Below are 16,658 nucleotides of genomic sequence, written 5' to 3'. Positions count from 1 at the left end.
AGAATGAGCAGACATCAATGCTTGCCACCGTCACATCGAAAACCAACAAGTCTGTAACAATCGGGGGTCTTTACTTTTGGTGGGCCAGTGGCGCAATGGATAACGCGTCTGACTACGGATCAGAAGATTCTAGGTTCGACTCCTGGCTGGCTCGCTCTGTGCTTGTTTTTCTCCGGCTTATTTTGTTGTTGTGTTTTTTTTCTCCAAAGTCCAAAACAAAAGGCAACTCTCTAGGCATTCTTCTATTTTTTCCAAAAAAAGGCACATTCTGCACACCCATTCTGATGTCTAGGGGAGACACGGACATGCTTTGGTATTGCCATTCGTCTCACAAAATGCAGGCTGGTGGGCCAGTTGATTCTAGAATTAACAATTTCATTGCTACTCTGTAACCGCTTTACTACTTTGAAGGGTGCAATGCCATGTGGTTTTGATGTCACAGGCTTGCCATTTTGAAGCCTTATCACTAATTGCCACCTGGACATTGAGAATAATTTGTAATCTGCATTAAACTGAACGAGCGAATAATCAGCATATTAAAAATTGGTCTCACTTTCATTATTAACCTCACAACATGTCAGTTTTGTACCTTGACAGACCGACGATAGGCAGTTTTTCCTCTAGATAACGGTTGCCATGTGTGTTTTCAGATGCATGACACAAGTATTTTCACTTGGACAAGAGCTTAATTACCAGTTTGAGGAATCAATTCTGCAATCACAGGAATCTGCCCAAATACACTGAACCCCCGGGTTGAGTGAAAAAACAGATTCCCTGAATGCATACAACACTATATAATTCAGAAAACCGTCCTTTTGGATAATTCTTGTTTTGCCAAATTATTATCACATTGTTACAGTCACAGAACTAAAGCAACAGGCCACTACAAGGTCCTGCGCCCACGCTGACCACATGTATGGAAAGTGCGCCAGAAGCCCATGGCCAGTTTAAAGTGTCCAGATCCCATATGGTCTAGCGGTTAGGATTCCTGGTTTTCACCCAGGCGGCCCGGGTTCAACTCCCGGTATGGGAATGCATGCTCCTTTTTGCTTCCCTCCTCAAAAATCCAGCAAATCTTCCTGCACCAGAAGTGACTTTTTGGCCAGCAGTAGAGCTACAGAACCCTGATATGTCGAGGTTCTGACTAGCCCTTAGCCCCTTCGATAGCTCAGCTGGTAGAGCGGAGGACTGTAGGTTGGAGTGTTGGCCATCCTTAGGTCGCTGGTTCAACTCCGGCTCGAAGGAGGTGTTTTTTTCATGTTCCCGCCAATGTTTTGGCTTGGAGCTGGCTTTCTCACAGCTGTCAGCAGAGCTTGAATTCGCAGTCCACAATTGGAAGGCAAAAGAGCTTTCTCTGACCGGGAATCGAACCCGGGCCGCGGCGGTGAGAGCGCCGAATCCTAACCACTAGACCACCAGGGAGGGATGGTGGGCTGGAGGGCTCGTGGGCTGCTGGGCTGGTGGGCTGGAGGGCTGGAGGGCTGGAGGGCTGGTAGTCTGTTCTCCTGATAACAAGGTGAGAATGAGCAGACATCAATGCTTGCCACCGTCACATCGAAAACCAACAAGTCTGTAACAATCGGGGGTCTTTACTTTTGGTGGGCCAGTGGCGCAATGGATAACGCGTCTGACTACGGATCAGAAGATTCTAGGTTCGACTCCTGGCTGGCTCGCTCTGTGCTTGTTTTTCTCCGGCTTATTTTGTTGTTGTGTTTTTTTTCTCCAAAGTCCAAAAGAAAAGGCAACTCTCTAGGCATTCTTCTATTTTTTCCAAAAAAAGGCACATTCTGCACACCCATTCCGATGTCTAGGGGAGACACGGACATGCTTTGGTATTGCCATTCGTCTCACAAAATGCAGGCTGGTGGGCCAGTTGATTCTAGAAAGAACAATTTCATCGCTACTCTGTAACCGCTTTACTACTTTGAAGGGTGCAATGCCATGTGGTTTTGATGTCACAGGCTTGCCATTTTGAAGCCTTATCACTAATTGCCACCTGGACATTGAGAATAATTTGTAATCTGCATTAAACTGAACGAGCGAATAATCAGCAATTTTGCGGATTAAAAATTGGTCTCACTTTCATTATTAACCTCACAACATGTCAGTTTTGTACCTTGACAGACCGACGATAGGCAGTTTTTCCTCTAGATAAAGGTTGCCGTGTGTGTTTTCAAATGGATGATACGAGTATTTTCACTTGGACAAGAGCTTAATTACCAGTTTGAGGAATCAATTCTGCAATCACAGGAATCTGCCCAAATACACTGAACCCCCGGGTTGAGTGAAAAAACAGATTCCCTGAATGCATACAACACTATATAATTCAGAAAACCGTCCTTTTGGATAATTCTTGTTTTGCCAAATTATTATCACATTGTTACAGTCACAGAACTAAAGCAACAGGCCACTACAAGGTCCTGCGCCCACGCTGACCACACGTATGGAAAGTGCGCCAGAAGCCCATGGCCAGTTTAAAGTGTCCAGATCCCATATGGTCTAGCGGTTAGGATTCCTGGTTTTCACCCAGGCGGCCCGGGTTCAACTCCCGGTATGGGAATGCATGCTCCTTTTTGCTTCCCTCCTCAAAAATCCAGCAAATCTTCCTGCACCAGAAGTGACTTTTTGGCCAGCAGTAGAGCTACAGAACCCTTATATGTCGAGGTTCTGACTAGCCCTTAGCCCCTTCGATAGCTCAGCTGGTAGAGCGGAGGACTGTAGGTTGGAGTGTTGGCCATCCTTAGGTCGCTGGTTCAACTCCGGCTCGAAGGAGGTGTTTTTTTCATGTTCCCACCAATGTTTTGGCTTGGAGCTGGCTTTCTCACAGCTGTCAGCAGAGCTTGAATTCGCAGTCCACAATTGGAAGGCAAAAGAGCTTTCCCTGACCGGGAATCGAACCCGGGCCGCGGCGGTGAGAGCGCCGAATCCTAACCACTAGACCACCAGGGAGGGATGGTGGGCTGGAGGGCTCGTGGGCTGCTGGGCTGGTGGGCTGGAGGGCTGGAGGGCTGGAGGGCTGGAGGGCTGGTAGTCTGTTCTCCTGATAACAAGGTGAGAATGAGCAGACATCAATGCTTGCCACCGTCACATCGAAAACCAACAAGTCTGTAACAATCGGGGGTCTTTACTTTTGGTGGGCCAGTGGCGCAATGGATAACGCGTCTGACTACGGATCAGAAGATTCTAGGTTCGACTCCTGGCTGGCTCGCTCTGTGCTTGTTTTTCTCCGGCTTATTTTGTTGTTGTGTTTTTTTTTCTCCAAAGTCCAAAAGAAAAGGCAACTCTCTAGGCATTCTTCTATTTTTTCCAAAAAAAGGCACATTCTGCACACCCATTCCGATGTCTAGGGGAGACACGGACATGCTTTGGTATTGCCATTCGTCTCACAAAATGCAGGCTGGTGGGCCAGTTGATTCTAGAATGAACAATTTCATCGCTACTCTGTAACCGCTTTACTACTTTGAAGGGTGCAATGCCATGTGGTTTTGATGTCACAGGCTTGCCATTTTGAAGCCTTATCACTAATTGCCACCTGGACATTGAGAATAATTTGTAATCTGCATTAAACTGAACGAGTGAATAATCAGCATATTAAAAATTGGTCTCACTTTCATTATTAACCTCACAACATGTCAGTTTTGTACCTTGACAGACCGACGATAGGCAGTTTTTCCTCTAGATAACGGTTGCCATGTGTGTTTTCAGATGCATGACACAAGTATTTTCACCTGGACAAGACCTTAATTACCAGTTCGAGGTATAAATTCAGCAATCACAGGATTCTGGCCAAAAAACTGAACCATGTGTGAGTCAACAAACATGTCCCTTGAATGCATGCAACACTATATATTTCAGTAAACCGTCCCTTCGGATGATTCTTGTATTGCCAAATTATTATCACATTGTTACAGTCACACACCAAAAGCAACAGGCCACTACAAAACCTTGCGCCCACACTGGCCACATTTATGGAAAGTGGCCCACAAGCTTGTGGCCAGTTAAAGCTGGCCAGTTCCCATATGGTCTAGAAGTTAGGATTCCTGGTTTTCTTGTACGCAGCCAGGGGTTGACTCCAGTTTTTCCTCTAGATAAAGGTTGCCGTGTGTGTTTTCAAATGGATGACACGAGTATTTTCACTTGGACAAGAGCTTAATTACCAGTTTGAGGAATCAATTCTGCAATCACAGGAATCTGCCCAAATACACTGAACCCCCGGGTTGAGTGAAAAAACAGATTCCCTGAATGCATACAACACTATATAATTCAGAAAACCGTCATTTTGCATAATTCTTGTTTTGCCAAATTATTATCACATTGTTACAGTCACAGAACTAAAGCAACAGGCCACTACAAGGTCCTGCGCCCACGCTGACCACATGTATGGAAAGTGCGCCAGAAGCCCATGGCCAGTTTAAAGTGTCCAAATCCCATATGGTCTAGCGGTTAGGATTCCTGGTTTTCACCCAGGCGGCCCGGGTTCAACTCCCGGTATGGGAATGCATGCTCCTTTTTGCTTCCCTCCTCAAAAATCCAGCAAATCTTCCTGCACCAGAAGTGACTTTTTGGCCAGCAGTAGAGCTACAGAACCCTGATATGTCGAGGTTCTGACTAGCCCTTAGCCCCTTCGTTAGCTCAGCTGGTAGAGCGGAGGACTGTAGGTTGGAGTGTTGGCCATCCTTAGGTCGCTGGTTCAACTCCGGCTCGAATGAGGTGTTTTTTTCATGTTCCCACCAATGTTTTGGCTTGGAGCTGGCTTTCTCACAGCTGTCAGCAGAGCTTGAATTCGCAGTCCACAATTGGAAGGCAAAAGAGCTTTCCCTGACCGGGAATCGAACCCGGGCCGCGGCGGTGAGAGCGCCGAATCCTAACCACTAGACCACCAGGGAGGGATGGTGGGCTGGAGGGCTCGTGGGCTTCTGGGCTGGTGGGCTGGAGGGCTGGAGGGCTGGTAGTCTGTTCTCCTGATAACAAGGTGAGAATGAGCAGACATCAATGCTTGCCACCGTCACATCGAAAACCAACAAGTCTGTAACAATCGGGGGTCTTTACTTTTGGTGGGCCAGTGGCGCAATGGATAACGCGTCTGACTACGGATCAGAAGATTCTAGGTTCGACTCCTGGCTGGCTCGCTCTGTGCTTGTTTTTCTCCGGCTTATTTTGTTGTTGTGTTTTTTTTTCTCCAAAGTCCAAAAGAAAAGGCAACTCTCTAGGCATTCTTCTATTTTTTCCAAAAAAAGGCACATTCTGCACACCCATTCCGATGTCTAGGGGAGACACGGACATGCTTTGGTATTGCCATTCGTCTCACAAAATGCAGGCTGGTGGGCCAGTTGATTCTAGAATGAACAATTTCATCGCTACTCTGTAACCGCTTTACTACTTTGAAGGGTGCAATGCCATGTGGTTTTGATGTCACAGGCTTGCCATTTTGAAGCCTTATCACTAATTGCCACCTGGACATTGAGAATAATTTGTAATCTGCATTAAACTGAACGAGTGAATAATTAGAATATTAAAAATTGGTCTCACTTTCATTATTAACCTCACAACATGTCAGTTTTGTACCTTGACAGACCGACGATAGGCAGTTTTTCCTCTAGATAACGGTTGCCATGTGTGTTTTCAGATGCATGACACAAGTATTTTCACCTGGACAAGACCTTAATTACCAGTTTGAGGAATCAATTCTGCAATCACAGGAATCTGCCCAAATACACTGAACCCCCGGGTTGAGTGAAAAAACAGATTCCCTGAATGCATACAACACTATATAATTCAGAAAACCGTCCTTTTGGATAATTCTTGTTTTGCCAAATTATTATCACATTGTTACAGTCACAGAACTAAAGCAACAGGCCACTACAAGGTCCTGCGCCCACGCTGACCACATGTATGGAAAGTGCGCCAGAAGCCCATGGCCAGTTTAAAGTGTCCAGATCCCATATGGTCTAGCGGTTAGGATTCCTGGTTTTCACCCAGGCGGCCCGGGTTCAACTCCCGGTATGGGAATGCATGCTCCTTTTTGCTTCCCTCCTCAAAAATCCAGCAAATCTTCCTGCACCAGAAGTGACTTTTTGGCCAGCAGTAGAGCTACAGAACCCTGATATGTCGAGGTTCTGACTAGCCCTTAGCCCCTTCGTTAGCTCAGCTGGTAGAGCGGCGGACTGTAGGTTGGAGTGTTGGCCATCCTTAGGTCGCTGGTTCAACTCCGGCTCGAATAATGAGGTGTTTTTTTCATGTTCCCACCAATGTTTTGGCTTGGAGCTGGCTTTCTCACAGCTGTCAGCAGAGCTTGAATTCGCAGTCCACAATTGGAAGGCAAAAGAGCTTTCCCTGACCGGGAATCGAACCCGGGCCGCGGCGGTGAGAGCGCCGAATCCTAACCACTAGACCACCAGGGAGGGATGGTGGGCTGGAGGGCTCGTGGGCTTCTGGGCTGGTGGGCTGGAGGGCTGGAGGGCTGGTAGTCTGTTCTCCTGATAACAAGGTGAGAATGAGCAGACATCAATGCTTGCCACCGTCACATCGAAAACCAACAAGTCTGTAACAATCGGGGGTCTTTACTTTTGGTGGGCCAGTGGCGCAATGGATAACGCGTCTGACTACGGATCAGAAGATTCTAGGTTCGACTCCTGGCTGGCTCGCTCTGTGCTTGTTTTTCTCCGGCTTATTTTGTTGTTGTGTTTTTTTTTCTCCAAAGTCCAAAAGAAAAGGCAACTCTCTAGGCATTCTTCTATTTTTTCCAAAAAAAGGCACATTCTGCACACCCATTCCGATGTCTAGGGGAGACACGGACATGCTTTGGTATTGCCATTCGTCTCACAAAATGCAGGCTGGTGGGCCAGTTGATTCTAGAATGAACAATTTCATCGCTACTCTGTAACCGCTTTACTACTTTGAAGGGTGCAATGCCATGTGGTTTTGATGTCACAGGCTTGCCATTTTGAAGCCTTATCACTAATTGCCACCTGGACATTGAGAATAATTTGTAATCTGCATTAAACTGAACGAGTGAATAATCAGCATATTAAAAATTGGTCTCACTTTCATTATTAACCTCACAACATGTCAGTTTTGTACCTTGACAGACCGACGATAGGCAGTTTTTCCTCTAGATAACGGTTGCCATGTGTGTTTTCAGATGCATGACACAAGTATTTTCACCTGGACAAGACCTTAATTACCAGTTCGAGGTATAAATTCAGCAATCACAGGATTCTGGCCAAAAAACTGAACCATGTGTGAGTCAACAAACATGTCCCTTGAATGCATGCAACACTATATATTTCAGTAAACCGTCCCTTCGGATGATTCTTGTATTGCCAAATTATTATCACATTGTTACAGTCACACACCAAAAGCAACAGGCCACTACAAAACCTTGCGCCCACACTGGCCACATTTATGGAAAGTGGCCCACAAGCTTGTGGCCAGTTAAAGCTGGCCAGTTCCCATATGGTCTAGCAGTTAGGATTCCTGGTTTTCTTGTACGCAGCCAGGGGTTGACTCCAGTTTTTCCTCTAGATAAAGGTTGCCGTGTGTGTTTTCAAATGGATGACACGAGTATTTTCACTTGGACAAGAGCTTAATTACCAGTTTGAGGAATCAATTCTGCAATCACAGGAATCTGCCCAAATACACTGAACCCCCGGGTTGAGTGAAAAAACAGATTCCCTGAATGCATACAACACTATATAATTCAGAAAACCGTCATTTTGCATAATTCTTGTTTTGCCAAATTATTATCACATTGTTACAGTCACAGAACTAAAGCAACAGGCCACTACAAGGTCCTGCGCCCACGCTGACCACATGTATGGAAAGTGCGCCAGAAGCCCATGGCCAGTTTAAAGTGTCCAAATCCCATATGGTCTAGCGGTTAGGATTCCTGGTTTTCACCCAGGCGGCCCGGGTTCAACTCCCGGTATGGGAATGCATGCTCCTTTTTGCTTCCCTCCTCAAAAATCCAGCAAATCTTCCTGCACCAGAAGTGACTTTTTGGCCAGCAGTAGAGCTACAGAACCCTGATATGTCGAGGTTCTGATCCAGCAAATCTTCCTGCACCAGAAGTGACTTTTTGGCCAGCAGTAGAGCTACAGAACCCTGATATGTCGAGGTTCTGACTAGCATTTAGCCCCTTCGATAGCTCAGCTGGTAGAGCGGAGGACTGTAGGTTGGAGTGTTGGCCATCCTTAGGTCGCTGGTTCAACTCCGGCTCGAAGGAGGTGTTTTTTTCATGTTCCCACCAATGTTTTGGCTTGGAGCTGGCTTTCTCACAGCTGTCAGCAGAGCTTGAATTCGCAGTCCACAATTGGAAGGCAAAAGAGCTTTCCCTGACCGGGAATCGAACCCGGGCCGCGGCGGTGAGAGCGCCGAATCCTAACCACTAGACCACCAGGGTTGGATGGTGGGCTGGAGGGCTCGTGGGCTGGTGGGCAGGAGGGCTGGAGGGCTCGTGGGCTGGTGGGCTGGTGGGCTGGTGGGCTGGAGGGCTGGTAGTCTGTTCTCCTGATAACAAGGTGAGAATGAGCAGACATCAATGCTTGCCACCGTCACATCGAAAACCAACAAGTATGTAATAATCGGGGTCTTTACTGATGGTGGACCAGTGGCGCAATGGATAACGCGTCTGACTACGGATCAGAGGATTCTAGGTTTGACTCCTGGCTGGCTCGCTCTGTGCTTGTTTTTCTCCGGCTTATTTTGTTGTTGTGTTTTTTTTCTCCAAAGTCCAAAAGAAAAGGCAACTCTCTAGGCATTCTTCTATTTTTTCCAAAAAAAGGCACATTCTGCACACCCATTCCGATGTCTAGGGGAGACACGGACATGCTTTGGTATTGCCATTCATCTCACAAAATGCTGGCTGGTGGGCCAGTTGATTCTAGAATGAACAATTTCATCGCTACTCTGTAACCGCTTTACTACTTTGAAGGGTGCAATGCCATGTGGTTTTGATGTCACAGGCTTGCCATTTTGAAGCCTTATCACTAATTGCCACCTGGACATTGAGAATAATTTGTAATCTGCATTAAACTGAACGAGCGAATAATCAGCATATTAAAAATTGGTCTCACTTTCATTATTAACCTCACAACATGTCAGTTTTGTACCTTGACAGACCGACGATAGGCAGTTTTTCCTCTAGATAACGGTTGCCATGTGTGTTTTCAGATGCATGACACAAGTATTTTCACCTGGACAAGACCTTAATTACCAGTTCGAGGTATAAATTCAGCAATCACAGGATTCTGGCCAAAAAACTGAACCATGTGTGAGTCAACAAACATGTCCCTTGAATGCATGCAACACTATATATTTCAGTAAACCGTCCCTTCGGATGATTCTTGTATTGCCAAATTATTATCACATTGTTACAGTCACACACCAAAAGCAACAGGCCACTACAAAACCCTGCGCCCACACTGGCCACATTTATGGAAAGTGGCCCACAAGCTTGTGGCCAGTTAAAGCTGGCCAGTTCCCATATGGTCTAGCAGTTAGGATTCCTGGTTTTCTCGTACGCAGCCAGGGGTTGACTCCAGTTTTTCCTCTAGATAAAGGTTGCCCTGTGTATTTTCAAATGGATGACACGAGGATTTTCACTTGGTCAAGAGCTTAATTACCAGTTTGAGGAATCAATTCTGCAATCACAGGAATCTGCCCAAATACACTGAACCCCCGGGTTGAGTGAAAAAACAGATTCCCTGAATGCATACAACACTATATAATTCAGAAAACCGTCCTTTTGGATAATTCTTGTTTTGCCAAATTATTATCACATTGTTACAGTCACAGAACTAAAGCAACAGGCCACTACAAGGTCCTGCGCCCACGCTGACCACATGTATGGAAAGTGCGCCAGAAGCCCATGGCCAGTTTAAAGTGTCCAGATCCCATATGGTCTAGCGGTTAGGATTCCTGGTTTTCACCCAGGCGGCCCGGGTTCAACTCCCGGTATGGGAATGCATGCTCCTTTTTGCTTCCCTCCTCAAAAATCCAGCAAATCTTCCTGCACCAGAAGTGACTTTTTGGCCAGCAGTAGAGCTACAGAACCCTGATATGTCGAGGTTCTGACTAGCCCTTAGCCCCTTCGATAGCTCAGCTGGTAGAGCGGAGGACTGTAGGTTGGAGTGTTGGCCATCCTTAGGTCGCTGGTTCAACTCCGGCTCGAAGGAGGTGTTTTTTTCATGTTCCCACCAATGTTTTGGCTTGGAGCTGGCTTTCTCACAGCTGTCAGCAGAGCTTGAATTCGCAGTCCACAATTGGAAGGCAAAAGAGCTTTCCCTGACCGGGAATCGAACCCGGGCCGCGGCGGTGAGAGCGCCGAATCCTAACCACTAGACCACCAGGGAGGGCTCGTGGGCTGCTGGGCTGGTGGGCTGGAGGGCTGGAGGGCTGGTAGTCTGTTCTCCTGATAACAAGGTGAGAATGAGCAGACATCAATGCTTGCCACCGTCACATCGAAAACCAACAAGTCTGTAACAATCGGGGGTCTTTACTTTTGGTGGGCCAGTGGCGCAATGGATAACGCATCTGACTACGGATCAGAAGATTCTAGGTTCGACTCCTGGCTGGCTCGCTCTGTGCTTGTTTTTCTCCGGCTTATTTTGTTGTTGTGTTTTTTTTCTCCAAAGTCCAAAAGAAAAGGCAACTCTCTAGGCATTCTTCTATTTTTTCCAAAAAAAGGCACATTCTGCACACCCATTCCGATGTCTAGGGGAGACACGGACATGCTTTGGTATTGCCATTCGTCTCACAAAATGCAGGCTGGTGGGCCAGTTGATTCTAGAATGAACAATTTCATCGCTACTCTGTAACCGCTTTACTACTTTGAAGGGTGCAATGCCATGTGGTTTTGATGTCACAGGCTTGCCATTTTGAAGCCTTATCACTAATTGCCACCTGGACATTGAGAATAATTTGTAATCTGCATTAAACTGAACGAGCGAATAATCAGCATATTAAAAATTGGTCTCACTTTCATTATTAACCTCACAACATGTCAGTTTTGTACCTTGACAGACCGACGATAGGCAGTTTTTCCTCTAGATAACGGTTGCCATGTGTGTTTTCAGATGCATGACACAAGTATTTTCACCTGGACAAGACCTTAATTAGCAGTTCGAGGTATAAATTCAGCAATCACAGGATTCTGGCCAAAAAACTGAACCTTGTGTGAGTCAACAAACATGTCCCTTGAATGCATGCAACACTATATATTTCAGTAAACCGTCCCTTCGGATGATTCTTGTATTGCCAAATTATTATCACATTGTTACAGTCACACACCAAAAGCAACAGGCCACTACAAAACCCTGCGCCCACACTGGCCACATTTATGGAAAGTGGCCCACAAGCTTGTGGCCAGTTAAAGCTGGCCAGTTCCCATATGGTCTAGCAGTTAGGATTCCTGGTTTTCTTGTACGCAGCCAGGGGTTGACTCCAGTTTTTCCTCTAGATAAAGGTTGCCGTGTGTGTTTTCAAATGGATGACACGAGTATTTTCACTTGGACAAGAGCTTAATTACCAGTTTGAGGAATCAATTCTGCAATCACAGGAATCTGCCCAAATACACTGAACCCCCGGGTTGAGTGAAAAAACAGATTCCCTGAATGCATACAACACTATATAATTCAGAAAACCGTCCTTTTGCATAATTCTTGTTTTGCCAAATTATTATCACATTGTTACAGTCACAGAACTAAAGCAACAGGCCACTACAAGGTCCTTCGCCCACGCTGACCACATGTATGGAAAGTGCACCAGAAGCCCATGGCCAGTTTAAAGTGTCCAAATCCCATATGGTCTAGCGGTTAGGATTCCTGGTTTTCTCCCAGGCGGCCCGGGTTCAACTCCCGGTATGGGAATGCATGCTCCTTTTTGCTTCCCTCCTCAAAAATCCAGCAAATCTTCCTGCACCAGAAGTGACTTTTTGGCCAGCAGTAGAGCTACAGAACCCTGATATGTCGAGGTTCTGATCCAGCAAATCTTCCTGCACCAGAAGTGACTTTTTGGCCAGCAGTAGAGCTACAGAACCCTGATATGTCGTGGTTCTGACTAGCCCTTAGCCCCTTCGATAGCTCAGCTGGTAGAGCGGAGGACTGTAGGTTGGAGTGTTGGCCATCCTTAGGTCGCTGGTTCAACTCCGGCTCGAAGGAGGTGTTTTTTTCATGTTCCCACCAATGTTTTGGCTTGGAGCTGGCTTTCTCACAGCTGTCAGCAGAGCTTGAATTCGCAGTCCACAATTGGAAGGCAAAAGAGCTTTCTCTGACCGGGAATCGAACCCGGGCCGCGGCGGTGAGAGCGCCGAATCCTAACCACTAGACCACCAGGGAGGGATGGTGGGCTCGTGGGCTGCTGGGCTGGTGGGCTGGAGGGCTGGAGGGCTGGAGGGCTGGTAGTCTGTTCTCCTGATAACAAGGTGAGAATGAGCAGACATCAATGCTTGCCACCGTCACATCGAAAACCAACAAGTCTGTAACAATCGGGGGTCTTTACTTTTGGTGGGCCAGTGGCGCAATGGATAACGCGTCTGACTACGGATCAGAAGATTCTAGGTTCGACTCCTGGCTGGCTCGCTCTGTGCTTGTTTTTCTCCGGCTTATTTTGTTGTTGTGTTTTTTTTCTCCAAAGTCCAAAAGAAAAGGCAACTCTCTAGGCATTCTTCTATTTTTTCCAAAAAAAGGCACATTCTGCACACCCATTCCGATGTCTAGGGGAGACACGGACATGCTTTGGTATTGCCATTCGTCTCACAAAATGCAGGCTGGTGGGCCAGTTGATTCTAGAAAGAACAATTTCATCGCTACTCTGTAACCGCTTTACTACTTTGAAGGGTGCAATGCCATGTGGTTTTGATGTCACAGGCTTGCCATTTTGAAGCCTTATCACTAATTGCCACCTGGACATTGAGAATAATTTGTAATCTGCATTAAACTGAACGAGCGAATAATCAGCAATTTTGCGGATTAAAAATTGGTCTCACTTTCATTATTAACCTCACAACATGTCAGTTTTGTACCTTGACAGACCGACGATAGGCAGTTTTTCCTCTAGATAAAGGTTGCCGTGTGTGTTTTCAAATGGATGATACGAGTATTTTCACTTGGACAAGAGCTTAATTACCAGTTTGAGGAATCAATTCTGCAATCACAGGAATCTGCCCAAATACACTGAACCCCCGGGTTGAGTGAAAAAACAGATTCCCTGAATGCATACAACACTATATAATTCAGAAAACCGTCCTTTTGGATAATTCTTGTTTTGCCAAATTATTATCACATTGTTACAGTCACAGAACTAAAGCAACAGGCCACTACAAGGTCCTGCGCCCACGCTGACCACACGTATGGAAAGTGCGCCAGAAGCCCATGGCCAGTTTAAAGTGTCCAGATCCCATATGGTCTAGCGGTTAGGATTCCTGGTTTTCACCCAGGCGGCCCGGGTTCAACTCCCGGTATGGGAATGCATGCTCCTTTTTGCTTCCCTCCTCAAAAATCCAGCAAATCTTCCTGCACCAGAAGTGACTTTTTGGCCAGCAGTAGAGCTACAGAACCCTTATATGTCGAGGTTCTGACTAGCCCTTAGCCCCTTCGATAGCTCAGCTGGTAGAGCGGAGGACTGTAGGTTGGAGTGTTGGCCATCCTTAGGTCGCTGGTTCAACTCCGGCTCGAAGGAGGTGTTTTTTTCATGTTCCCACCAATGTTTTGGCTTGGAGCTGGCTTTCTCACAGCTGTCAGCAGAGCTTGAATTCGCAGTCCACAATTGGAAGGCAAAAGAGCTTTCCCTGACCGGGAATCGAACCCGGGCCGCGGCGGTGAGAGCGCCGAATCCTAACCACTAGACCACCAGGGAGGGATGGTGGGCTGGAGGGCTCGTGGGCTGCTGGGCTGGTGGGCTGGAGGGCTGGAGGGCTGGAGGGCTGGTAGTCTGTTCTCCTGATAACAAGGTGAGAATGAGCAGACATCAATGCTTGCCACCGTCACATCGAAAACCAACAAGTCTGTAACAATCGGGGGTCTTTACTTTTGGTGGGCCAGTGGCGCAATGGATAACGCGTCTGACTACGGATCAGAAGATTCTAGGTTCGACTCCTGGCTGGCTCGCTCTGTGCTTGTTTTTCTCCGGCTTATTTTGTTGTTGTGTTTTTTTTTCTCCAAAGTCCAAAAGAAAAGGCAACTCTCTAGGCATTCTTCTATTTTTTCCAAAAAAAGGCACATTCTGCACACCCATTCCGATGTCTAGGGGAGACACGGACATGCTTTGGTATTGCCATTCGTCTCACAAAATGCAGGCTGGTGGGCCAGTTGATTCTAGAATGAACAATTTCATCGCTACTCTGTAACCGCTTTACTACTTTGAAGGGTGCAATGCCATGTGGTTTTGATGTCACAGGCTTGCCATTTTGAAGCCTTATCACTAATTGCCACCTGGACATTGAGAATAATTTGTAATCTGCATTAAACTGAACGAGTGAATAATCAGCATATTAAAAATTGGTCTCACTTTCATTATTAACCTCACAACATGTCAGTTTTGTACCTTGACAGACCGACGATAGGCAGTTTTTCCTCTAGATAACGGTTGCCATGTGTGTTTTCAGATGCATGACACAAGTATTTTCACCTGGACAAGACCTTAATTACCAGTTCGAGGTATAAATTCAGCAATCACAGGATTCTGGCCAAAAAACTGAACCATGTGTGAGTCAACAAACATGTCCCTTGAATGCATGCAACACTATATATTTCAGTAAACCGTCCCTTCGGATGATTCTTGTATTGCCAAATTATTATCACATTGTTACAGTCACACACCAAAAGCAACAGGCCACTACAAAACCTTGCGCCCACACTGGCCACATTTATGGAAAGTGGCCCACAAGCTTGTGGCCAGTTAAAGCTGGCCAGTTCCCATATGGTCTAGAAGTTAGGATTCCTGGTTTTCTTGTACGCAGCCAGGGGTTGACTCCAGTTTTTCCTCTAGATAAAGGTTGCCGTGTGTGTTTTCAAATGGATGACACGAGTATTTTCACTTGGACAAGAGCTTAATTACCAGTTTGAGGAATCAATTCTGCAATCACAGGAATCTGCCCAAATACACTGAACCCCCGGGTTGAGTGAAAAAACAGATTCCCTGAATGCATACAACACTATATAATTCAGAAAACCGTCATTTTGCATAATTCTTGTTTTGCCAAATTATTATCACATTGTTACAGTCACAGAACTAAAGCAACAGGCCACTACAAGGTCCTGCGCCCACGCTGACCACATGTATGGAAAGTGCGCCAGAAGCCCATGGCCAGTTTAAAGTGTCCAAATCCCATATGGTCTAGCGGTTAGGATTCCTGGTTTTCACCCAGGCGGCCCGGGTTCAACTCCCGGTATGGGAATGCATGCTCCTTTTTGCTTCCCTCCTCAAAAATCCAGCAAATCTTCCTGCACCAGAAGTGACTTTTTGGCCAGCAGTAGAGCTACAGAACCCTGATATGTCGAGGTTCTGACTAGCCCTTAGCCCCTTCGTTAGCTCAGCTGGTAGAGCGGAGGACTGTAGGTTGGAGTGTTGGCCATCCTTAGGTCGCTGGTTCAACTCCGGCTCGAATGAGGTGTTTTTTTCATGTTCCCACCAATGTTTTGGCTTGGAGCTGGCTTTCTCACAGCTGTCAGCAGAGCTTGAATTCGCAGTCCACAATTGGAAGGCAAAAGAGCTTTCCCTGACCGGGAATCGAACCCGGGCCGCGGCGGTGAGAGCGCCGAATCCTAACCACTAGACCACCAGGGAGGGATGGTGGGCTGGAGGGCTCGTGGGCTTCTGGGCTGGTGGGCTGGAGGGCTGGAGGGCTGGTAGTCTGTTCTCCTGATAACAAGGTGAGAATGAGCAGACATCAATGCTTGCCACCGTCACATCGAAAACCAACAAGTCTGTAACAATCGGGGGTCTTTACTTTTGGTGGGCCAGTGGCGCAATGGATAACGCGTCTGACTACGGATCAGAAGATTCTAGGTTCGACTCCTGGCTGGCTCGCTCTGTGCTTGTTTTTCTCCGGCTTATTTTGTTGTTGTGTTTTTTTTTCTCCAAAGTCCAAAAGAAAAGGCAACTCTCTAGGCATTCTTCTATTTTTTCCAAAAAAAGGCACATTCTGCACACCCATTCCGATGTCTAGGGGAGACACGGACATGCTTTGGTATTGCCATTCGTCTCACAAAATGCAGGCTGGTGGGCCAGTTGATTCTAGAATGAACAATTTCATCGCTACTCTGTAACCACTTTACTACTTTGAAGGGTGCAATGCCATGTGGTTTTGATGTCACAGGCTTGCCATTTTGAAGCCTTATCACTAATTGCCACCTGGACATTGAGAATAATTTGTAATCTGCATTAAACTGAACGAGTGAATAATCAGCATATTAAAAATTGGTCTCACTTTCATTATTAACCTCACAACATGTCAGTTTTGTACCTTGACAGACCGACGATAGGCAGTTTTTCCTCTAGATAACGGTTGCCATGTGTGTTTTCAGATGCATGACACAAGTATTTTCACCTGGACAAGACCTTAATTACCAGTTCGAGGTATAAATTCAGCAATCACAGGATTCTGGCCAAAAAACTGAACCATGTGTGAGTCAACAAACATGTCCCTTGAATGCATGCAA

The 16,658-nt window shown here is 46.5% G+C and overlaps 22 non-coding genes across 22 annotated transcripts; all 22 read left to right on the top strand.

The window, feature by feature from the left end:
• Window positions 1–81: 81 nt before the first annotated feature.
• Window positions 82–154, top strand: trnar-acg (transfer RNA arginine (anticodon ACG)). The gene has a single exon. It is a non-coding gene; the product is annotated as a tRNA-Arg (tRNA).
• An 807-nt stretch (window positions 155–961) lies between these two features.
• On the top strand, window positions 962–1,033 carry trnae-uuc (transfer RNA glutamic acid (anticodon UUC)). Its single transcript has one exon. It is a non-coding gene; the product is annotated as a tRNA-Glu (tRNA).
• A 124-nt stretch (window positions 1,034–1,157) lies between these two features.
• Window positions 1,158–1,245, top strand: trnay-gua (transfer RNA tyrosine (anticodon GUA)). Its single transcript is given in 2 exon segments — window positions 1,158–1,194; window positions 1,210–1,245. It is a non-coding gene; the product is annotated as a tRNA-Tyr (tRNA).
• Window positions 1,246–1,600: 355 nt separating this feature from the next.
• Window positions 1,601–1,673, top strand: trnar-acg (transfer RNA arginine (anticodon ACG)). Its single transcript has one exon. It is a non-coding gene; the product is annotated as a tRNA-Arg (tRNA).
• An 815-nt stretch (window positions 1,674–2,488) lies between these two features.
• On the top strand, window positions 2,489–2,560 carry trnae-uuc (transfer RNA glutamic acid (anticodon UUC)). The gene has a single exon. It is a non-coding gene; the product is annotated as a tRNA-Glu (tRNA).
• Window positions 2,561–2,684: 124 nt separating this feature from the next.
• On the top strand, window positions 2,685–2,772 carry trnay-gua (transfer RNA tyrosine (anticodon GUA)). The gene is given in 2 exon segments: window positions 2,685–2,721; window positions 2,737–2,772. It is a non-coding gene; the product is annotated as a tRNA-Tyr (tRNA).
• Window positions 2,773–3,135: 363 nt separating this feature from the next.
• Window positions 3,136–3,208, top strand: trnar-acg (transfer RNA arginine (anticodon ACG)). Its single transcript has one exon. It is a non-coding gene; the product is annotated as a tRNA-Arg (tRNA).
• A 1,217-nt stretch (window positions 3,209–4,425) lies between these two features.
• trnae-uuc (transfer RNA glutamic acid (anticodon UUC)) lies at window positions 4,426–4,497 on the top strand. The gene has a single exon. It is a non-coding gene; the product is annotated as a tRNA-Glu (tRNA).
• A 559-nt stretch (window positions 4,498–5,056) lies between these two features.
• On the top strand, window positions 5,057–5,129 carry trnar-acg (transfer RNA arginine (anticodon ACG)). Its single transcript has one exon. It is a non-coding gene; the product is annotated as a tRNA-Arg (tRNA).
• An 808-nt stretch (window positions 5,130–5,937) lies between these two features.
• trnae-uuc (transfer RNA glutamic acid (anticodon UUC)) lies at window positions 5,938–6,009 on the top strand. The gene has a single exon. It is a non-coding gene; the product is annotated as a tRNA-Glu (tRNA).
• Window positions 6,010–6,571: 562 nt separating this feature from the next.
• trnar-acg (transfer RNA arginine (anticodon ACG)) lies at window positions 6,572–6,644 on the top strand. Its single transcript has one exon. It is a non-coding gene; the product is annotated as a tRNA-Arg (tRNA).
• A 1,217-nt stretch (window positions 6,645–7,861) lies between these two features.
• Window positions 7,862–7,933, top strand: trnae-uuc (transfer RNA glutamic acid (anticodon UUC)). The gene has a single exon. It is a non-coding gene; the product is annotated as a tRNA-Glu (tRNA).
• Window positions 7,934–8,136: 203 nt separating this feature from the next.
• trnay-gua (transfer RNA tyrosine (anticodon GUA)) lies at window positions 8,137–8,224 on the top strand. Its single transcript is given in 2 exon segments — window positions 8,137–8,173; window positions 8,189–8,224. It is a non-coding gene; the product is annotated as a tRNA-Tyr (tRNA).
• A 1,667-nt stretch (window positions 8,225–9,891) lies between these two features.
• On the top strand, window positions 9,892–9,963 carry trnae-uuc (transfer RNA glutamic acid (anticodon UUC)). Its single transcript has one exon. It is a non-coding gene; the product is annotated as a tRNA-Glu (tRNA).
• A 124-nt stretch (window positions 9,964–10,087) lies between these two features.
• Window positions 10,088–10,175, top strand: trnay-gua (transfer RNA tyrosine (anticodon GUA)). Its single transcript is given in 2 exon segments — window positions 10,088–10,124; window positions 10,140–10,175. It is a non-coding gene; the product is annotated as a tRNA-Tyr (tRNA).
• A 1,895-nt stretch (window positions 10,176–12,070) lies between these two features.
• Window positions 12,071–12,158, top strand: trnay-gua (transfer RNA tyrosine (anticodon GUA)). The gene is given in 2 exon segments: window positions 12,071–12,107; window positions 12,123–12,158. It is a non-coding gene; the product is annotated as a tRNA-Tyr (tRNA).
• A 347-nt stretch (window positions 12,159–12,505) lies between these two features.
• Window positions 12,506–12,578, top strand: trnar-acg (transfer RNA arginine (anticodon ACG)). Its single transcript has one exon. It is a non-coding gene; the product is annotated as a tRNA-Arg (tRNA).
• An 815-nt stretch (window positions 12,579–13,393) lies between these two features.
• On the top strand, window positions 13,394–13,465 carry trnae-uuc (transfer RNA glutamic acid (anticodon UUC)). Its single transcript has one exon. It is a non-coding gene; the product is annotated as a tRNA-Glu (tRNA).
• A 124-nt stretch (window positions 13,466–13,589) lies between these two features.
• On the top strand, window positions 13,590–13,677 carry trnay-gua (transfer RNA tyrosine (anticodon GUA)). The gene is given in 2 exon segments: window positions 13,590–13,626; window positions 13,642–13,677. It is a non-coding gene; the product is annotated as a tRNA-Tyr (tRNA).
• A 355-nt stretch (window positions 13,678–14,032) lies between these two features.
• On the top strand, window positions 14,033–14,105 carry trnar-acg (transfer RNA arginine (anticodon ACG)). Its single transcript has one exon. It is a non-coding gene; the product is annotated as a tRNA-Arg (tRNA).
• Window positions 14,106–15,322: 1,217 nt separating this feature from the next.
• On the top strand, window positions 15,323–15,394 carry trnae-uuc (transfer RNA glutamic acid (anticodon UUC)). Its single transcript has one exon. It is a non-coding gene; the product is annotated as a tRNA-Glu (tRNA).
• Window positions 15,395–15,953: 559 nt separating this feature from the next.
• On the top strand, window positions 15,954–16,026 carry trnar-acg (transfer RNA arginine (anticodon ACG)). Its single transcript has one exon. It is a non-coding gene; the product is annotated as a tRNA-Arg (tRNA).
• Window positions 16,027–16,658: the final 632 nt, after the last annotated feature.

This window comes from Carassius gibelio, chromosome A11, assembly GCF_023724105.1.
Source record: "Carassius gibelio isolate Cgi1373 ecotype wild population from Czech Republic chromosome A11, carGib1.2-hapl.c, whole genome shotgun sequence".
NCBI classification, from domain to species: Eukaryota; Metazoa; Chordata; class Actinopteri; order Cypriniformes; family Cyprinidae; genus Carassius; species Carassius gibelio.
This window is presented reverse-complemented; position numbering and strand designations above follow the sequence as displayed.